Below are 6000 nucleotides of genomic sequence, written 5' to 3' on the forward strand. Positions count from 1 at the left end.
TTCAAACATAGCTACTAGAAAATTTTAAATTACTCTTGTGACTTGCATTGTTGTTTGTTTGTTTGTTTGTTTGTTTGAATAGCTCTGGTCTAGAGTAGTGATTCTCAACCAGGCAGGGGTGATTTGGGTTTCCAGGGGATGTGTTGGCAATGTTTGGGGACATTTTGGGTTTGATTTGTTATAACTAGTGGGATCACTAGAGGCATCTTGTGGGTATAAACCAGGAATGCTGTTCGACATCCTGTCATGTACCCAACAGCCGTTGACAGCCAAGAAGTACCCTTTCCTATGTCCCTAGTGTCAAGGTTGACAAATCCTGACCTAGGATCTTCCCTGCTGACTCTGAAATTATTTTATTTCCTTTATTACTCATCCCTCCTCTTTCTCCTTTATTCCTAACAAAACTCAAGCCCCCCCCCCCCCCCCCAGAGGTCAGAGTGGCTGCTAGAACAGAGTCTGTCACCAGGCACTCTACAAAACATATTTTCTTTTCTTTTCTTTTTTTTTTTTTGTTTTTTTTTTTTTTTGCAGTGCTGGGGATTTGAACCCAGGGCCTTGTGCTTGCGAGGCAAGCAGTCTACCAACTGAGCTACCTCCCCAGCCCCTACAAAACATATTTTCAATATCTTTCTTTGTAGCTGCTCCAGCCAGCCTAGGGGTTTGAATTCATTCATGCAAAGTAGCCCAGGCCCACCAGCCAAGGGCCTTGGAACTCAGCGAGACCACTCCGACTGGACATCAAACCGGGACAAAGCAGAATCTGAACCCAGGGGTTTGACTGATTGCCCTCTGCAAGTGCACATCAATCAGAATAGCAGCGGGCGGGCATTAATTCTGCCAGCAGAGCTAGGAATTGACTCTGCAAGGTCCCTCAGTCCCTGTCCCTGTCCCTGCCTGTTCTTTCACCTCTGGCGGGACCACCCATCAGGCCCCACTGGGTATCCACTGACTTGATCCACCTCCGGGTGGGCCAGGTCTCTGGCCCCTGATTCCCTTTCCTTAGTGGCTTGGCCCTGTATGGCACCCAGACCTGGCCTTTCTGGGAATCCCCTCCCTGCCTACCAAGAGGCTGGTGAGCCGGGAGGGCGGGGCCTGAACCACCCAGAGTGTGCGAGCGCCCAGAATCGGGGCAGATGAATTTCTCTTTCTGAGGCTCTGGAATCTTCCGTCTGAAGTCTCGAAACCACCTTTCGGCACCTTCTCCCTTGCACTGTCACTCTCTGGGACGGGGCCCTGCCCTGGCTCTGGCCTCAGAGCTGGGCTGCACCACCTAGCGCGCAGGTGAGGGAAGCCCTTCCGAGCCTCAGTTTCCTCTTCTGTAGAATGAGGAGAGCGCGGGGCAGGGATCCTGGCCTTTAAATCTCCAGCTTTCCTGGGTCTTCAAGACCAAGGTGCTGGGCTTCTTAGCAGGTCTCACCAGGGTCTCACCTCATGCCGGCTATACAGCTCCTCTCAAGATCCAGGCCAGCCTGGGCAACGGCCTGGAGACCCTGTCTCCAGATAAAAAATAAGAAGGGCTGGGGGTGCAGCTCAGGGGTAGAGCACCCTTGGGTTCAAGTCCCAGTACTCCCCGCCTCAAAAGAAAAGAAAAAGAAAAAATCGCTCCCGTTTCTTTTCAGTCCTAGAAATCTCTGGGGCTGTCCTATGCGTACCTCTGCACTTTATCTTAGCCAAAATGCACAGAAGGGATGTCTTCTTACGCTCCTGTGTGGGCTGGGGATGGAGCCCAGGGCCTCACGCATGCCAGGCAAGTGCTCCACCACTGAGCCCCACCTCAGCCCCTGTTCCTTTCTACTCTCTCTGGTCTCCATGGCCACCTTCTCCCTATGTCTCTCACTAGGCCTGTTGTGTTGGCTCTTGGAGAGCCCTGTTTATGTCCCTGTGTATCCCTGGACTCCTGTCTTAGAGGTCTCTGTCTCACTGTCTCTCTTGCTTTGCCTTTCTCTCTTTTCTTTTCTCCTCCTCCTTCTTTCCTTCTCCCCCAACAGATGATGTATTCCTCTCCACCCCAGTACTGATTGAACCCAGGGGTGCTCTACCACTGAGATGCATCTCCAGCCTTATTTTCTTTTGAAACAGGTCTAATAAATTGCCAAGGCCAGCCTCAAACTTCTGATCCTCCTGCCTCAGCCTCCTGAGTAGCCGGAATTATAGGAGTGTGCCACGGGACCTGGCTCCTTACCTACAGTCTTACCAGCCACGACTAAACATTTTTGTGGTAGCAGAATGTTCTCAGCAGCTCCCTGTGGATCTTGGTTTATAGACAAGTCAGCCCTGTGCCTTTTCTGCACTTTTGGTGAGAACTTCTGTGTGGACAGAGGCACAGAGACCTCATGCTGGGAGATTCAGGATCAGGGGCCATGAGCCACTGGGTCTTCTCCGTGAAGGTGGACAGTGTCCTGCTGACTTTCAGCAGACAGATCTGCAATGAGAGGAACTGGTCTGTGCTTGAACCATCCTCCACAGTGGACAGACTGGTCAACAGAATGAATGGTGCTTCTTTTTCTTTTTAAAATTTTTTGATCCTGGGGATTGAACCCAGTAATGCTTTAGCACTGAGCTCCATCCCCAGCCCATTCGTACTTAAATTTTGAGACAGGTTCTCACTAAATCCCAGAGTGGCTGGAATTATAGGGCATGTGCCATGCAGCAGAGGAGAATGGGGAGGAAAGAGGGAGGGATTTTTAGGCTGGAGATCAGACTCCAGCAGCTTCAGGCAGTCCTGGGCTCTGCCTGAATGAGCGGGCGCTTACTGGGGGAGGAAGCAGGCGGAGGAGGGAGGGAGAACCCAGGAGTAGATGTCCAGTCTCAGTTCCCAGACTGGACCTCACCCTCTTTTCACCTTGGTTTCCTAATGGGTGTTCCTGCCCCCCTGGAGGGGAAGTGTTCAGACAAAGGCTCCTGGCTGGTGGCGGTGACTCAGGGCCTCACCCAGACCCCTGCCAGCACCCTCCCTCCCCGGGTGGTGTTCTCCTTGCCCACAGGCCTGGCAGCAGCTGCTGAGTATTTTTAGGAGAAAGCAAGACAGCAGGGTCATGGAAAACCACCGAATTCTCTCCAAAGGACCTGTGGCCACAGGGTCTAGCCTCCAGAGCTGAGGTGTCTTCATCCATCCTGGCAATTAATGGTGGGTCGGTTGCTGAGTGTTGGATTGGTGACACTCACTGTCTGTGGAGTGGGATCAGCCCAACTCTAAAGATCTGTCACCACTACCACCACCACCCTTTAGTCATAAGCCCTGAGAGGACGGGAGTCCTGCCAGGCACCCCACTGCTCACCCAGCACTTGACATGCAGATTGGCATATGGCAAGTGCCCAATAACTGAATAAAGAAATTAGCATGCATCCTAATCTCCCCACTGCTGTGGATCAGCTGTGTGATTCTGCTCACATTCCTTAACATCTCTGAGCCACTTTGGCCCTCATGGTTATGATGGGATAGTACCAGAAGTGTAGACGGGGTGCCTCGCCTTCCTCACTGAGACAAGCTGGTAGGGGCAGCCAGTTGCTACCTGTCACTCCAAGCACACTGGGCGTGTGGATGCAGGAGACGGTCTCCTTTCCAGGAGCTGCAGCTTCTGCTGCTGGGAGTTCCCAGGGTGCTGTACAGATGTTGCTTTCTTAGGAAAATGATGGAGGATGTGGTTAAGAGGTCCTGCTCCAGGGGCCTGGGTTCCAGGCCTGCCTCCACCTGCACCCTGGGGATCGTAGGCCAGCCCCAGCATCTCTCTGAGCAGGTTCTCCCACGCATAGAGCTCGGAGGAGGTTTAAATGAGATAAATCCCACACAAGGCACACTGGTCAGGATTACAGTGTCCACCTCCTGGTCCTGGGAGGTAGAGGTGCCCCTCCCCAGGGTGCAGAAGAAGAAATCTGGGCGGGCAGGTGGAGAAGGCTGTCTGACTGCAGAACAAGGTCTGGACACCTTCTGTCCCCAAGGCCACCAGGCTGCCCTGCCTCCCTGCCTCCGCCCCCTGACCCTGGAGGAGAAGTGAAACCTGAACCCACCAGCGCAGGAAAGGAGAGAAGGAACTAGCAGAGGTGAGGAGAGGCGGCCTGTGTCCCCTGAATTCTGTTGAAGAGACTGTCTAGGGCAAGGTCAAGCCCAGGGCGGTGACAGGGCGGAGGTGGTGGGAGGATACTGTGACCAGAGAGGGCCTGGTGGCTGAGCCGGCCAGCAGCAAGGGGTGACAAGCTGGTCCTGAGAATGCGGAAGGAAACCCTTTTATCAGCGTTAACAAGAACAGACAGGGAAGTTGTTTGCATCTGGTCAGATACCTCGGCTGTGACCTCCTGTCACTAAGGAGGGGGTCCCTGCAAAAGTCTCATGGCGCAAAATACATGTCCCTGATTCTTAGCAGTGGCCCTCTCCCTCCCTGGCTGAACCTCTCAGCAGCCTTGGGACCAGCAACTACGCTTGGCCTTCTGCCTGCTGCACCCACAGCCTCACCTGTGGCTGGCGAGGCCCACGCTTCCAGCCAGGCCTTTCTACAGATGAGGAAGCCAAGGCTGGAACCCCAGCTCCTTCTCTAGCTCTGCCATTGGCAGATCCAAATGACTTTATGAGTTAGGCCTCAGTTTATCCCATCTTCTTTCTAGTCCTTCCCCTTCCTTCCCCTGCACAGCCAAGGGCGTGGAACTCTGAGGCAAATGTCATCCTGTTCAAATGGTGCGGATTAGTCAATAACCCAGCTCTGGGGCTGGGCGTGGAGCGTGGGGGTAGCGCATGTGCTGAGCATGCGCGCGGCCCTGGGTTTCATCCCCAGCACCGAACAAACAAACAAAAGTCTCTGGGCAGCCACCGAGGTTAGCCTCTGGAAGCACTTGAAGATGACCCAGAGATCTGAGATCCCAAACCCCCGCAGGCAAGCAGAAGCGCTCCCTCCCTCCCAGCCAGGGCCGCCTCCCTTCCTGAGCGATTGTGCTCTGGTGCGTGACGCAGCTGTGCTTTCTGCAGAGCCCCAATGCCAAGGGTCTAGGTCCCGAGCAGGTGAGATGTGCCACCAGGATGATCGGCCCCACCTAGGCCGAGCATGGCCGCGGGCCAGGCATCAAGCTGACCGTGACCACCTCCGTCATCCTCACACCACGTGGACTGCATACCCATTTTATACCCCCAAGTGATTTAAAATGAAACCTTTTTTTGGTAGTTGTAGACCGACAGCATGCCTTTCTTTTGTGTCTTTATTTTTATGTGGTGCTAAGAATCAAACCCAGCACCTTGCATATGCTAGGCAAGCGCTCTGCCACTGAGCTACAGCCCCAGCCCTAAAATTAAAATTGAATAAGTAATTATGGTCCTCCCTCGGTAGCCACAAGGGATTGGTTCCAGGATTCTCACAGATACCAAAATCCATGAATGCTTAAGTCCATTATGTAAGTACTTTTTATCTCTCAGGATTGGAGATGGAACCCAGGGGTGTTCTACCTCTGAGCTACACCCCAGCCCATTTTATTATTTTATTTTATTAATTTTATTTTATTTTTGAATTTTAAGACAGAGTCTACCTAAGTCGCTGAGGCTGGCCTCGAACTCGCAATTCTCCTCCTTCAGCCTCCTGAGTTGGTGAGATTACAGGCACATGCCACGGTGCCCAGCCCTCCCAGATACTTTAAATTATCTCTAGATTATGTATAATATCTAATACAATGCAACTACTGTGTAAATGGTTGTTATACTGTAATGTTGAGAGAATGATAACAGGAAATAAAAGCCTGTTCGTGTTCAGTACATTTAAAAAAGAAAATATTTTTCGGTCCACGGTTGGTTCACTCTGCAAACACAGAACACATGAATATGGAGATCTGACCGTAATTCCAGATAAATGGACAGGCACAGGAAAGCCCTTGTCACGGGGCAGTGGTGTCTGTCCCCACCCCACAGCTGAAAGCACTTTGAGGCCACCCTCAGGAAGGCATTCATTACGGCCCCTGGGCCTGCCCTCTACGCACCACAAGGGTGTTCTCCGCATCCAAGAGAACAGTCTGACCCCAAATTGC

The sequence above is a fragment of the Sciurus vulgaris genome (genome assembly GCF_902686455.1).
Source record: "Sciurus vulgaris genome assembly, chromosome: 19".
Lineage (NCBI taxonomy): Eukaryota > Metazoa > Chordata > Mammalia > Rodentia > Sciuridae > Sciurus > Sciurus vulgaris.